This window comes from Anguilla anguilla, chromosome 15 (genome assembly GCF_013347855.1).
Source record: "Anguilla anguilla isolate fAngAng1 chromosome 15, fAngAng1.pri, whole genome shotgun sequence".
Taxonomy (NCBI): domain Eukaryota; kingdom Metazoa; phylum Chordata; class Actinopteri; order Anguilliformes; family Anguillidae; genus Anguilla; species Anguilla anguilla.
This window is the reverse complement of record NC_049215.1, coordinates 19,743,651-19,759,680: the sequence shown is the minus strand read 5'-3', so window position 1 is coordinate 19,759,680 and position 16,030 is coordinate 19,743,651. Positions and strand designations below refer to the sequence as shown.

Sequence of the window (16,030 nt, the reverse complement as noted above, 5' to 3'; positions counted from 1 at the left end):
ATTAGTTTGATAACTTTTCATCTTCTGCCATTAAGAAGTTAGAGTCCCAAAAAAATTTGAGTCGAGCAGAGTTGGATGGGTTTGGATGTTTAAATCACAAAATTGTGAAAAATCCAATTATGTTTGAAAGCCATCTACCAAATTTGGTCTCTCTACACCTTACGTTTTCTGTGATCCTGATAATTTTAGGACAAAAAATAATGAATAATAATAATCAGAACAATCCCAATAGGGTTCCAGCAGCTTCACTGCTTGTATAATAAAAATAAAAATAATAATAATAATAATAATAATAAATAAAACCATAATAATACTGCTGTTAATGCAGCGCTAAGTTGTGTCTATCCATGTCAATTTAAACCTTAAACCTTTAAACCTTTTTAAACCTTAAACCTTTAAACCTTTTTAAACCTTTGTTACATACAGATAAATATTGTAATTAAATAACTTTTTAAACTAAATGGAACTAAAGGCACCTTTTTGGGCTTATAAACAGGCCTCCATACTGCATGGAAAGAGGGAAATATGTTTATTCTGCACTGCAAAGCAGAGGCTCGTCTGAACGTGAAGCGTACAAATGTCGCTGATGCAACGAGCAAGGAGGCCACGCGCAGGGCACAGATTATTAATGAGCAAATCTGTATGCATCCGCTTTCGCACTCACCTAATTACTCGCAAACGCAACTCGGGAGTCTTTCAGAGTGGCATTTCATTGCCGGGTATGATTGCGTTTAGAGGAATTTTCCTCCACACTCCAAGTACCTGCATATAAATTAAGAGCGCGGGGAAGAGTCCAATTATTTGACAATAGCCTCATATATCTGGAGATGCGGCGCTATTAAAACTTCATGGGTCGGCTCTGTGCTTGCATAACATGGTCATTATTTTCCTTTAATGTGTCAGGGGATACAAATGTAATTTTAAGCACTGTCACTGTTGTTTTAACAGTCGGACATGGATTTCTGCGCCGGATGCTGTTTGCTAAATGACTGCTTTGAGATACCCCGGAGCGCAGCTGCATTTTGAAATACGGATATGGGAAATAATAAAACTGCACACACAATTATTGCTTCAGATTTTATTTATTCATTTACTGGGAGTGCAGAACAAACTAAATTATTGCACACCAAGGTCGAGATCAACAGGTATGGTTTTATGTACAGCAGCTCACAAACGTGCGTCTGGGAAGTGAAGTCCAGCGTGAAAGTGTAATGTGCTGTGGAACCTCTAACTATGGACCTCATCTCCCATCAGCGCTACTGCCTGAGCATGCTCCATGTTCACTTAATGAACCCCACCCCTACATGTCACTAAAATGTAAAGACTAAATTACCTTCATTTTGCTCACAGATCATATTATGCAACTGATTTAGGTGCATTTCTGCCGTGTGCTTGCTGGAAGTAGACATTATAGAATTGCAACCACCAGTTCACCAGAAAATCACCAGTTAAATCAGAAGCAAGGCTGTAAAATCTTAGCTGGGAGTTGGGAGGCGGGAGAATCCCAAATTGATCAAATAGGTCTACAATAATAATAATTTCATAATTGCATGTATTCCACCAAATGCTGAAATATTTCCAGCACAAGCTGCCAAGCTTAATCCCTGAATGTATGTATCCTCTACTGATAGTCACTCCTGTTGCGGTGGCAAACCTCAGCTTTGGAAGGAGAAACGTCTATGAGAAGTGTCTTGCTTATCTGGGCCTTACTGTGTATTCAGATCTAACGCTTTTTTATTTAAAAGTGAAAAATAATTTTGCTAAATGTTCCAGTATGGCAATGCATGTTTGTGTTCCCCTACCAAAACAGTGTTTCGGTCCTGTCTGCAGTAGTTGTGTAGCATGTGAGAAGAGCAAGCCGGGTGATGCCTTAGCAGTCATAAATGTTTTTACGCAAGTGTACCTGCTTGTTTGAATGCAGCACTTTTCCTTGAAAGCGTGTTTGTTTTGCAATTTACTGTGCTTTTTTGTGCACGGTAAATTGTCATTTGATTGTGCGTGTTTTAAATTTTCTGTTGAAGCCGTTTCTTGCCACAGATATGTGCCTGTAGGGCAATTTTTGTGAAATTCGTTTGGTGCAGATATATATTGCTTATATTGTTTCAAAGTGCTTTTGGTGGGAACGTTCTGTATTTTATTGGGTTTTTTTGATGCCTGTTGTCAAAAGCAGAGGTTGAGGCAGGGTGTGATTATTACTCCCAGCCACACAGCTTTGTTGTGGTGACACAGAGAATGATGAGACCACGGCACGGTCTCCCGTGTGATCCACAAAGGCTTCAGAAATTGAGCTCAGAAATATCAGCGCAACACCTTGTGAAATAGACTGTAGAGCTCTGTTCAACAAAGCCTGGTAGTAAAACGCTTGTATGGGCTTTAAATGTTTTACAGTGCATGTCTAACACTCTGTGTGCATAAAATTAAAAAAAAGGAATTATCCCTTGTTTCAGTGATCTTGGAACTGTCATCATTGAAATTTAAGCTCTTCAGCTTTACCTCATATACACTTGGCAGTCTACATACACACAACCCTATCCTTGCATTTTAATCATTTTAACAATTTACATGTAATGTTTTGTAGACAATATGAAGCCATATTGGGATACAGCAAACACTCAGTTTTCTAAAAAATATTAGGCTCAATCAATGTAAGTCTTATAACAATTTGCGTCAGTACTTTCTGTGTGATGGCCATTTTAAAGTACGTATTTATACAAATATATAATGTAAAATATTAAATACCCATAACCCTTAGCCTAAAATCTGACTACAGATATGTATGTATTGAACTACATTTCTAATTACATTTTCATGAGCACAGCGATGTAGCTTTTTTTTTTTTTAACTTATTTTTCTCATTGCACTGTGTGTAGATAAATATATAAGCATTTCTGAGTGAATTTCTCCCCTGTACACAACCATGGCTGACACATTCAGAAATTCCTGTGTGATTTTTTGAAAAAGGCCATTGTTCAGTTATAAAATTGCAATTCTCTCCCTTACTTCAATCTTCAGTGAGAAAATTGCCCTTCTGCAAGCTTCTGAAATAAAATTTAGCCTATATTTTTCAAGTGACTTCAAATCCAAGCCCAAAAGCAAGTCTCCTGTCCGCTGTGTGACCTGCTGGGCTGGACCGGCCCAATTAAAATTGAGTGTGTCTTAGCTGCTACCGTCAACAGCTCAGTTTCACGATACACAGTACTCTAAATGTGGCGCTTTGGCATTTCCTGACATATCCTGTTTATCGCTCACTCCTCCACACTGCACCTTGTCAGATATTCTTCCCAATAAGTCATGCACTGCTTCGCCTGTCTCCTCTTTGTCACTGTGACCCTATTTGCTGGTAAAAGAGGTGGGTTCGTGTGTGTTTGGGGTGGAGGGGAGTAGCACTATGTGACACATGTCATGAGACAAAGATCATTGTGATGTGTTTAATTGTTCTCTCTGTCAATCTTCCGTCTTATGTCTGAGAGCTCCCGGAAAAGCTCATCTTAACTGTAGAGAATGGTCGCTCCATGAATTGAGAGTACGCTCAACATAGGTTATCGGACTCAAAAAGTGTATTTTTCAAGGTGCAGTAGCCTACTTGTAATCCACCCAGAATACAAATACAATACCGTTATGAAGGGTAAGATGACCTCGAGTTAAACTGGAGCACAGAACAGTGTGTGACCTTCTTTTCCCATATTATGAAAAGGCTAGCCTGCACCTCACTTATATATGTGCATCCTCTTAAGTTCACCACAGTCTGGAGAGAGCAGGCATTTCTGAGTCTTAGGTTCCTCCCCTCTACAAATAAGCTTGAATTGTTATTGAGAATACAACAACACAAATTGCAAGGGAATGTGAAAAGATGCAGACTGGGTGTGAAAAAGCTTCTCTTATTCCCATCACCTTACTCTCCAGACAAATGTAAACTGACAGAAAGCAGAGGGAAAAAACCTCTGACTTCTCAATATTTATACCTTTTCAGTGGGAGGAAAGGCAAATCTGTCAGAATGGCAGTCGTAATGAAACCAGACTGTCTCAGACCAGGCACCTTGAGAAACTTTGAGCGGTGCTCTGTCTCCAAACATCCCCATTCTCTATATTTAGAGTTCTGTGCCACAGCCGGTCACAAATGGGTCAGGATTGAATTCAGCTACTTGAAGTCCCTCTCATCTTAAGGCTTTGTTTTCTGTTTTTTATTTTTCTCTGTTGGTTTGCAGTAAAACTGAAAAATGTCAAAATGACTCACTCTGTTCCAAAGATTAGCTGACTTAGCAGCGCTGCCTTTATCGTAGATTCAGCAAGCTCTCCAAGCCCGTCAAAGCAGTATGAAGGTGTCAATGTTCCCATATCTGTCTAAAGCCTGGACTCAATCAACATTTGTCCTCTGTCTCAATTAAAAGCAAGTGTTTTTTGTGTAAGTTCAGTAATCAACAAAATAGTCACTCGCATGTAATCTTGAGTCAGATTTAAGGATAAATGTGGATTTGTTTGCGGTCTACGTTTAGCCAAAGCTAACCAAACATAGTTTCTGCTTAATTAATGACCATCTTCTGAATATACTGTAAACATAAACACTTATAATCCTGTGTGCTTTGCCTGAGTTTGGAGGTTTAACTTACTCATTTCCTGATGCATGTAGTCATTAACTGAGCATCATGCAGTGTGTTACCAAAGATTCGCTAGGGGTTAACACCTTGGCCGTAAGTCTGTAATGTATGGACTGCAAATTCCACTTCCTGGAAGGCCAGGCAGCAAGGGCAGGCAGTCCCCTCATATCTTTGTACTCTTCATCACAACTTATGAAATCAAATCTATTTTATTGAATAACAACACATATCACTTCTGTTGCTTTCCTTATGTTTTGGGTGTTGCTAGACTGCTATTGTCAATTGAGTTTTTTTTTTTTCCATTTGTGAAACATTACCTCTCTGTTGCCATGATATGGCAATGTGACCTTGCCTTGAAGATAATTTGGATTTAATGCAGGGTTAATAGTCGATTCCAAATTAGTCATTTGGAATTGAATGTGATGAGTCATGGTTGTCTTCCAATAACCCTGTTAGCTTTTCATTAACTTTCTTTATCCATTGCAATTTCCTTTTGCAGCCTATTTTAACTTGGGAGGCAAATGGGGACTGGTTTAAGTGTTACAATTAAAACGCAAAGAGTAACTATATTAATTGACATTGATGCAACAGATGCGAATGGCTGTAAGCTCACCCTCCTCCCAGAGTGACTGACTCGAATGAAAGCAGCCACAATACAAAACCCACAATCCCACCTGTACTTTCACTTGCCATATTTGTGGCAGACACATCATGCAACATGTTAATCTCTATGGCTACCTCAGCCCTTAGCTCCAGCCCTAGCTCATAGTGTAGTCTACTAACTGCATACAGGCACCCCTTGTGTGGCACGTGGTAGCCTTTCCTTTTACTGCTGTAGATTTATGGTTAAATAAAGCTGGGTTAATGTGGAAAAGGGTCAAGGTGGTCATGTTTGTACACCTCACCGACAGTGTGGGAACTGACTGTCGAGGCGAATTGGTGGGTGGTCTTGAAGTTTTCTAGGAAGTGCTTTTAAGAAACCAGTGATGTAATGTCTGTGACAAATGATGCATGTACATTTGAGCTTGCTCACCTGATTTTGACTTGCAAATTTGACCAAAATACTTGTAAATATGTATTCATAGTTCAGAGATGAGCTGCTGATGAGCATATGAACATGCACTACATGCGTAACATCATACCCCTAGAGCTTCGATAAGCCAGCAGTTAGTTGGCTGGGGACCTTTGTCTTTAGTTGGGAGGGATAATCTTTTGTCATTGCACAGTACCCTGCAAATGGAAATGGCTGGTAAACAAAGGCTATAAAATCTTTTTTTTTTTTTAATAACCCATAGGATTTGCTGTGTCATAGAATTGCAATTAATCACTTCTGTTTGCTAAAATTAAATTCAAAAGTTAAAGAAACTATTTAGACAATAAATATAAAATAGTAAGATAAATAATGTGGTGAAGAAAATGTGCAAACAAGTATAATTAAAATGAATAATTACGTTATAATATAATCGGTAATAGCAAGAATGATACCAAGTGTAAGATCTGTGCTTGCGATTTACTTATACTATATGACAATCTAATTTCATTGGTAGAACAAAGCATCTCTTCCCAGGGGTGGAGAACTTGGTAGTTTGACTATCAAGGACTACATTTTCTGTCCCGGACACATCACTGCCAAGGGGATACCAGAACATTCTATTGGCCTTAGAAGAACACGATTTATAAAAAAAAATAATTTAAAAAAGAGATTTCCTGGGATTACTAGTACTTTCTGTTGAATGACCTTCAGATGCTTCTCCTTTGATTTAATGAGTAAGCAGGGGTTCCCATTTGCACAAAGCACTGATTGGTATTTTAACGGAGAGCGGAGCTAGACTTTCTGAAATTCCCTTTCTTAACTAACGTCCGGCATACCAGCAGTCGTCCATGCCTGCAGCACAACCGTCTCGCTTGACGTAACCTGAAAAATAATTATTTTTAGCCTTAAGCCAAGAGAAACCATATTAAATACCTCACCATATATATTGTTTAATGTGAAATATTCCCCCAGACTAGTAGGAAGATCTTCGCTAATGCAATGGTGTGTGTTTTTAAATAATATCGCTTGCTTCCATTCATAGAATGTGAATGAAATGTTACTTAGCTACTTTACTAAACTTACAGTATAGGCCTTGCCAATAACTGTAGCTTAAGATTGCTGTCTGATTGCCACATATGTTAAATTTTAGGTATTTAAATTAAGAAATTTGAAAGCCAGCAGACTTGTCTTTCTCTGAAAGATACCTCATTTGTACATTGTGAGCAGTTCCAAGCAGTCTGAGCATTTCTTTTTATTATTTTTTTTAATGTATTAAATTTGTTTCATGTAATTTTTTTAAAGCAGCTCCAAGACTACAGAGTGCCATTAACCTCAACTGGTTATATCTCGTGGTTATATCACTGTGTCCAAGACACCACTAATTACATCATAACCCTAGGTGCACGTTCCAGAATGCATTCCACTACCCCACTTTCATTTTGGTAGTGTTGCTCTTATCTGCATTGGGTTTTCTGCCATGCGGGCTGTGTTTGCGTCACAGCTACTACACTATTGGGTCATTAGTGGTTCTTAAACTGTCACCACTATAAATGCCTCAGTCTGAAAGCTTTATAGTGGTGTTAGCTCGTTTGGTGAAAGGATACTTTGCCACAGTGATAAACTTTGAAAAATGGATCATTACTATTGACTCAGAGGTCAATAAAAAAGTCTGTGTACTCTCCATTGCCCTCTTGTCCCGTTTCCATATAAAAATGCATGTTCCAATGAGACTGAATGCTGTTTGCCGTTTTGAGCTGTTTCATTTTTAATATAATAAATGCATATTGTTCCTACTGTATATACAGACATGAAAAAGTATTCTACTTCCTGATTTCCTCTGTTGTTTATTTGTCACACTGAATATAATATTAAGAATGTAATATTAGACAAAGGGAAACTGAGTAAACACAAAACACATTTTTAAAATGATTCCATTTATTTATTGAAAAAACTTATCAAACACCCATATCACCCTTGTAATTGCCCCCTTAAACTTAACTAGTTGCACCAACTTTGGCAGAAATTACATCAGTCTTTTACATGTCTATGGAGGAATTTTATCCCACTGTTTTTTGCAGAACTGCTTTAATTCAGGCAAATTGGTAGGTTTTCGAGCATAAACTGCTGGTTTCAGGTCCTGGCACAGCATTTCCATTGGGTTCAAGATAAGAATTTGACTAAGCCACTAGTTGTCACTATGCACTTGGAAAGATTTTGCTGGCTACCCCCTGGTAGATTCACCACTGTTATGAAGATTCAAGTGTTCCCTATTTGGAGATAATGGCTCTCACTGTGGTTTGGTGGAATCTCAGATCCTCTTTGTGAACCTTTCCAGACTGATATATTTCAGCATTTTTTCTTATCTATTCTGGAATTTCCTTTGATTTGATCAGGCATAGTTTGCTTGCAGAAAATTTGTGGTGACTGCTTGGCTGATGGTAAGGTTCAGTATGAATGGGGTTGGGGGAATTCAACAGGGCTGGCAGAAATGAAGCCTGGCTGTGTTCAATCAGCTGAATCTACTGAAGCTATAAGAGGGCTTTATCACATGGGTGATATGGGTGTTTGATAACCTTTATTATGAATTAACTGGAATGATCATTTTTAAATGTGTTTTGTTTTTACTCAATTTTCCTTTGTAGAATATAACATTTTGTGTAAAGATATGAAAAATCTTTAAGTGTGAAAAATATGCAATAATAGAGGAAATCACAAAGGGGGCAAATACTTTCTCACGCCACTATGTTCAAGAAACATTTTTTACCGCTTCATAACAATGACTGCTAAAGAAATTATTGCAAAACCTTAACTTATCATTTGGACTGTTAAATCTTTTTCTTTCTATAAGTGTGCAGCTACATTTTCCCTCTCAAAGTGAGCCAAGTATTTTTAAGTTGTTTCAAATGTTGTATGTAGCTTCGAGTCTCATATTTACTATGACATTTTCCATGGTTCTGAAAATTGCTTCTAAAGAACTATGCTGTGATTGTACCTCATTACTGCATCAGGAAGAATAAGCATGTCAGATCCAGTCGTCAGCCGCATTTAGAATTCAGCATCCCTTTTCAACACGCCCTGTGTGTGTGTGTGTGTGTGTGTGTGTGTTTTAATATGCAAATAACTGGGAATAGAAAACAGGAATTGCTCAAATCTGCAGGAACCTGCCAAGTAAACCCTGATTAAATTTTTTGTTAAAAAGATTTGGGCTTCTTCGTTCTAAATGGTTAATCTATTATTCCCAGCTTTTAGCACATTAAGTAATTGCGCTCTCATGGCTCAATTTCCCTGCCAGGGAGAGACAGGCAGCTGGGAGCCAATCTGCATTGCATATTTCCATCTTCTGATAAACTTTGAGGGGGAGAAAGGCAGGACGACTGTAGCATTAGCGCAGTCAGGTCACTCACGTTGAATTGCCTATCAAATCAGAATAAGAACATCTGGCTGCAGAATCCCAATTGCATTTTCTACTAGCTTCCCCATGTTAATGATCAGATTTTTTACCTGAAAGCATGCACAACACGTTCACATACACACTGGCACACATGCATGCACACATGCCGGTACTTGGTTACTCTGTTTAATCAGGCTCTTGTCCTCTTGCTATGACACTGTCCCATGGTGTGGCATGTAATGGAATGTAAAATTGTATATATTGTTTTAGGGAAACATTTCCACACCGCATAGGAGCCCTGCCGAGATGCCCGTCACTGTGACAGACTGCACACGCTGAATGTCAATGACTCTGCCTGTGACATACAGCCACAAAGACCACAAGACTGAGGGCATTGCCTTTACCGGAGAGATCCACCTGGGTTTTACTGTCATTGTTGCGTTTTGGCAGATTTTCTTTCTCATGGCTGTGCTTATACAGAGCCAATGGTACGAGAAGCAGAGTAGAACAGGCTAATTAACAGAGCTGAATCTACTGGATTACATTCACGGAATCAAGGTTTGACGCACCAGACATACAGCTCAATGTCAAGACGTGCATTGTCTTCAGAAGGTGGTGTGAAGAGGGCAGAAAGTAAGATGTGAGGCCTTCTCTTCTCTTACTGGTTCTGACACCCGAGAGCACTCTCCCACGCAGCGGCCATGCGTAATCTGAGCAGAGATCTGAGAGAGCCAAGATGCTCAACATCAGAAAGGGTTTGTACTGAAACATTCAGGGAGAAGGAGTCTTCCAGTGTGTCTCTGTCCTTAATGAGGATATTTTAGGTGGCGTGGGAATGGCTTTTGGTTTGGGTGTCTGAAGGGGAGCGCAGTCCATTGGACGACGCTTGGTTGTAGGACAGCAGTGGGATTTCTGCCTACGGCTGAGTGGAATCTGATCTAGAGGTTATGTGTGGGTGAAGGCTGGTTATGGAATATGGGCATCCATTTATTTGTTTAAATCAGTCCTCATTAATTCAACTTCAAATTCTGGCATTGCAGCACGTTTTAATCGAGTGATTGCTGTGGAAACAGCAAGGCATCCCAGTAATGGTGACTGTGTGAAAAGAAAACTGTGCGAAAACTATGTGAAAAGAACAAACAGTGCAGAGGCGTCAATTATCATATTTTTCCAGTTTCCACATCTAAACTTTACAAACTGGCCTAGATTCAATTAACATTTTGTCTTAACGTTGGCTTAAAAGAGAAGTGCTAATGTTTTTTTTTTCTTTACAAACACAGTTTGATAAATTACTTTTGGTAATTTGGGATTTGCATTTAATTGTTCATTAAAGTTAAGGACAAATATTGATTGAATCCAGCTCCAGCATAGCTTTAGCATCTGTGTTGCATGTCATGCGCAGCTACCATTTTCTCTTTCTCATTTACGTTTTGTATGGAAAAATAAATGACGGTACTAACATACCAGTGATACAGGAGTGGAGCCGAACGGTTTAAAAGACTATCTCTTCAAAATGGCTTGGATGTGTTTTGCAGCCACATAAAACCTACATCTGCAGTGTGCCTTTTTTATCCCTCTACATTTCAAGACAAGAGTGCACCTGGGGCAATATGGATCTTTTCTGTAATGAAACATCATCTTGTGGCCTTTTCAGCTATTTTAATGCACAGAAATAGTGTTAAATTACTGTCTATTTATCCCACGTTCAGTCGTAAAAGATAAGTACTATATAAACCGATACCCATTTCCTGCCTGTGTGTCCAAAAGAGAAAAAACAAGGAAAACATCAACAATGACCATTTTCAGTCTCTGTTCTGAAAGTTGATCATAATTGGTCTGGAGGGCAGTAGATGCAAGAACACATCATTGAACCACTTTTTTTTCTTCCTGTTTGACATAATTACAGTTCCTTGACAACAGAAAATCCAAGCAGTTTGAAAAGGAAGTAGAGATTATGCACTTTGGATGCTTCACTTTGTCTCTGTCATTTTTTAAACAGTGCCACTCCATCAGCTTAAATGTCCGGGGAACAGAGACCCACAGAAAATACTCCCACAAAGCATGCTCAGTGTGGGCAGGACATTCATGGTGCCTATTCTATGAATAGTGCCTAATATTTTTGACTCCTTCGTAAGCAGTACATGAACATTCATAAATGTTTGTCAATAATTGCGCATAGGCATTTGGTGTGTTAAGTCGCCAATTATGCTACAAGTGACTTTACCATGACATACAAAGTGGAACACACCATACACTGCAGAATAAAGGGCAGAATAAATATTAAATGATATGTGTAACTTATACTGCTGTGATGCTGCTGATGGTGGGAAGAAATAGTCAATGGAAGGGAAAAGAACATTCATTTGAACAGCTTTGAAGTTTATTTGGACAGCTGTAACCCTTAGTCACAGAGAGACAGATGTGCTCTTTCTGAAGAAGACCTTTATTCACAGGGTGAAAACGTGAAGGGCTTTAAAATGATTCTGTGTGCGGTGTGCTGTTTGAGTTGAGGTCATTTGGGGAATGTCAGTTTAAGTGAATGCTTTGAGTGAATAAAGCTGGTGAGCCTCTGTCAGAATGACTTTTCTTAGAGCGTTTCTGCTGTTCATTTCCAGTGTAAAGTCTTCATTGAGTAGAAATGAAAAAATGTCTAATGGCTTTTGCGTTGATTTTAAAAGAGCAAGTCTTATCAAATTTGATGTAGGTCTTCCTTCTCGCTTACCCTTCTGTGTCTGTGTGTGTGTGTGTGTGTGTGTGTGCGCACATGCGAATATGCCTGTGTCTCCAGTGTGCAGGAGTGGAGAGGGTGGCCAGAGGATGTGCGGGAGGGGGAGATGGGTAGGTAGATGAATGGATAGGTAGGTTGATAGATAGATAATGTAAATGTTTTATTTTGCATTTAATAGTTGACAATGAACCATCCGTTTCAGCGGAGGAGGTGAATTTTTTCTATTTGTATACATTTCAGAAGTGTTTTAAATGAGAACTCCCTCGTTCCGTCTATGCCATATTTCTGATTTGTTTATATCCAATTTATTGTTTGGTTTTATGTCTCAGCATTGCAGAATGTCTGTTTTTTTGGCTACATTTGTACATTTGTTTTGTATTAGTGCAGATTATATCCTGTGTATACACATTCTGAAATTGCAGATGACATAAATGTATTTTTATCCAAACATGTCTGTTGTCATTCTAAATTTTCATACTCACACTTCTGATTATATTTAGAAGCTATACCTTACAGCACCTAACAGTGCCTTTGCCTATGCTACAATATTTCATGCACACACATAGTTTGACAGTTACAGATTGATTTTTAAACTTTCAAGTTATGATGAGGTATGCAGGTGTGATGGGAATGTGTGTGAGAGAGATATTGCTGTATATGCGTATGAGACCAGTGTGTGTGTGTATGCGTGCAATACGGTATGTGCCTGTGTGTGCGCGAATGTGTGGAAATCAGTGTGGTCTGTGCGTGAGAGAGTGTGACAAAGAGGTGTATGTGTATATGCATGTGAGACCTGTGTGTGCGTGCATGCGTACGCGCGTGTACAGTACATATGTATGTGTGCATGAATATGTGTAAATCAGTGTGGTGTGTGTGCAGAGCAGGTCCTGCTGTTTTGCCTGTCCTGGGTTCAGCTCTATGGCCAGGTTGTAATGAGGATTGAGTATTCCGCCCTGATCACAGGCTTGTTCAAACAAGGGACACACTGACAATCAGGCCCGATTAATCAATTGGTGTCGAGGCTCATCACTTATCTCGGGCAAAGCCAGGCACCCAGACAGGCCCCACATTCTGTGACAGGTGTCTACTGGTGCTCCGCCTCCGAACCACAATCCCCTGCCCTTTTTCCTGATAACTGTGCTTTGTGCATCCTCAAGTCCCCCTCATAGCCTCCGTAAACAAGGCTTTTTATCCTTCCAGTCTGTGTGGTGAAAGCTCCCGTAGAGCTGCGTATTTATTGTGTGTGTGTGTGTGTGTGTGTGTGTGTGTGTCTGTCTGTCTACAAACTGCAGAACCCTCCCACTAGGCCCAGACATTGCTGCAGAATTTACAAGACAATAAATGAGCCATTTTACATGGGAGAACTAATGGCCACATTTAGAATGCAAATATATTCTTCTCTCTGTGCAACGTTACACTACATTCACAATGAAACTTCTTTGTACTGTAAAACATTTGTAAAATAAAGTAGGCGTACCACCACGTCGTTGTAAAGGAGGTTATGGATTTACGCTGGGATGGGTTGTGCTGGGAGGGGACATGAACCTGAGGGAACGATTTGTTCCCGCCTGTCTTATCTGTTTCCCTGCAGAACTTTTACCTCAATTTGCCCCAAATCTTAAGTTGGAATGTATCTTGTTTTTTAACACTTGGGTGGTGGCTAGCTAAAATGATTCAAATGTCAAATTTAAAGCAAATTGCATGTTGGCTAGGACTTAATTTGTAGTGCCTGGATTGCTGCTTCATGGGTTTCTTTTCATATTTCCATTATTAAAAAAGTCAATGCTTTTTCTTTTGTGCTCAGATATGTTCTGTGAAAATTGATGCATCTTGTTCATAATGTATTTACACAATAACTAAGGTATATGCTATGCATATTTTCATAATATATTTGTAATGCATCAGGTTGAATGTTTCGATATTTGCTTGTGGAGGCAGGGAATTTCTGGCAAAACTAATTTCAGAGTAGAAAGGTGAAATGAATGCAATCATAAAAAGAGAATTGTCAGGGTGCCTCTGTATGAATGGGGTAACACTACAAAGGCTACAAAATTACAAAGGCTGCACATTTTCCATGTTATGTCTCTTAAATTTGAATTTTTAGGCAGCCAATACATTTATTTTGTGATTACGCTTGCAAATTAAACATATCTGCATTTGTTATTTTTCATAATCAAATTCAGAGGTGCATGTTTCACATTTCACTGAAATATGCTTTGGTAGCATATTCTCTCTCTCTCTCTCTGCCTATTTGCCTATTGCCTATTTTCTCAATACTGCTAGTGTTTTTTTTATTAATGTTTTTTGTCCTCAGTTTCTCCTATTAAATAAACTGCAGTCTGTTTTTCCACCTTGACATTTTGAAAGTAAATGATTGCAAACACACCACAAACATATTTTTGTTTGCTTTAGATCACTGTTAACGTGAACAAGTGTGTCTTTTGCATGGCTATCATATAACAGCATGTATATAATCTATGAAGGGTAGGTAATATTGTTTATAATCTGTAAACCAAATAATAAAACAGACAATATCTGTACAGAGGACAGTATTTTATGTCAGCAGATTACAATGTTTTTCTGTGTTTTAGTCTTTATTCACATATTTGAATTGTGTGTTGTGTATTTACAGATAGTGTTTTTGTCATTGTTTGCCTCCAACATGGCTGGAAAAAGCAATATATGGTGAGATCTTTTCATCAGGAAATTGAGAACCTCTTTGTGCAGCACGAAAATTGAAAAAGGGGTCATTTTCAATATGCAATATTTCTAACATGCATCTCAGCGTGGTGCACACATCTTATCACATATTCTTTGATCTCAAGAGCCGAACTATTCTGCAACATTTGTTCGTGTGGCTGTGCAAGTAAATGCTGCAGAATTGTGCTTCTCTTGAAATCGCTGGTCTTCGGAGGCGCTCCCATGTGCACAGCGCCACCATCAGGCAGTGAAGGGGAAGTGCGGTCTGCTGTAGCTCTGCAGGCATGCAAATCTCTCACCGTCCACCAAGCCAAACCACCAAGCACTGTCTGCAATAGGGGCTTGTCCGGCTTCTTCAGGTTGTGGGTCTGAGTGACTTCCAAAGCTAATTAACCTTGGGAAACTCGCACACAATTATCACAGATCTGCTCTCCCCCACCCTCCTATGCCGTCTTCCAGCCAGAATGTTCCCTCCCACAATTGTGGAGTGATTTCCTCCTTGAAACTAAGCACAGGTGATGTGGCTACTGCACAGCCTGGCACAGGGCTAAGCCTTCATCACCAGTTCTTTATAGAGAGGGCAGTATCCTCAGGCCAGACGTCGAAATGAAGAATCTCTTTCTGCTTCTCCACTCCTTTCACCTAGTAGCAGTTAGGGCAATGGCAGAAATTATTCAGTAAAAATGGATTTGAATGTAGCATATCAATTTTGAAGTACATGATCATAAAAAAGTAAAGAAAGTTACCAAGGACAGATTTTTACCAGCTATTTTAGCAGCATGATTTTCAGGTCTTTGCTTCTGAGTCTTCAATTTCCATTTGCAGGTCTTTCACCTGTGACTGCATTGTGCAAAGTAAGAGGCGCTTCATTTACTTCTACCAGAACACACACAAGGTGAAATACAGTTTTGCTTTTCTCAGGAAGTATCATGCCCCTATAGCAGTAGACTTGGCCCAACCACAATTTCTCTGTCGGTTTTGGGGTCCGCATATACAGCATTTTTGGACACATCTGTTTGGATGCATCAGATGCGAAGTATAGGTAATATTGCAACAGGAGGGTGGAGGGGAGCCACTATTTCCAGGGCAGAGCCAAGCCATCACTCTGATCATGTCATCAAAAGAAACCGATGCACGTTGTGATGCCCACAACAGGAGGCATTTCCAGAGCCTTGGTTTTGAGGGGCAGAGAAAAGGCTCTTCTCGTAGTGTCACTGGGCAAGCTGAGCACAGACCGCAGGGACAGGCCTCACATTCGAGTTTATACATGTAAAAACAAAAAGGCAAACAGGCCCAAAGCAGCGAGCGGGGGCACAGGTGTCCGGTGCGCTTTTAACAGGGAGTAGCTTTCTGTGGAGAACGCAGCTCTTTGTTGGTGGGGCGCTAAATGATGCATATATTTCTGAAATTGGATAGAAGGTTGCTCAGCAGGAGCCAGGCACCAAAGGCTTTATGGTTGCAGGATTCTTTTATAAAAAATACTTCCCTGCAGCGATGCGCAGTTTTCAGGTTTCTGCCTTGCATGGTCTGCCATATACAAAGCCAAACTTTACTGTGGTTAACAAGGCACTTCACCGAGAGTG

At 39.6% G+C, this 16,030-nt stretch overlaps 1 protein-coding gene across 2 annotated transcripts in view; it reads left to right on the top strand.

The window, feature by feature from the left end:
- epha6 (eph receptor A6) overlaps positions 1-16,030 on the top strand; it is a 202,380-nt gene that overhangs the window by 108,032 nt on the left and 78,318 nt on the right. The window lies entirely within an intron of this gene.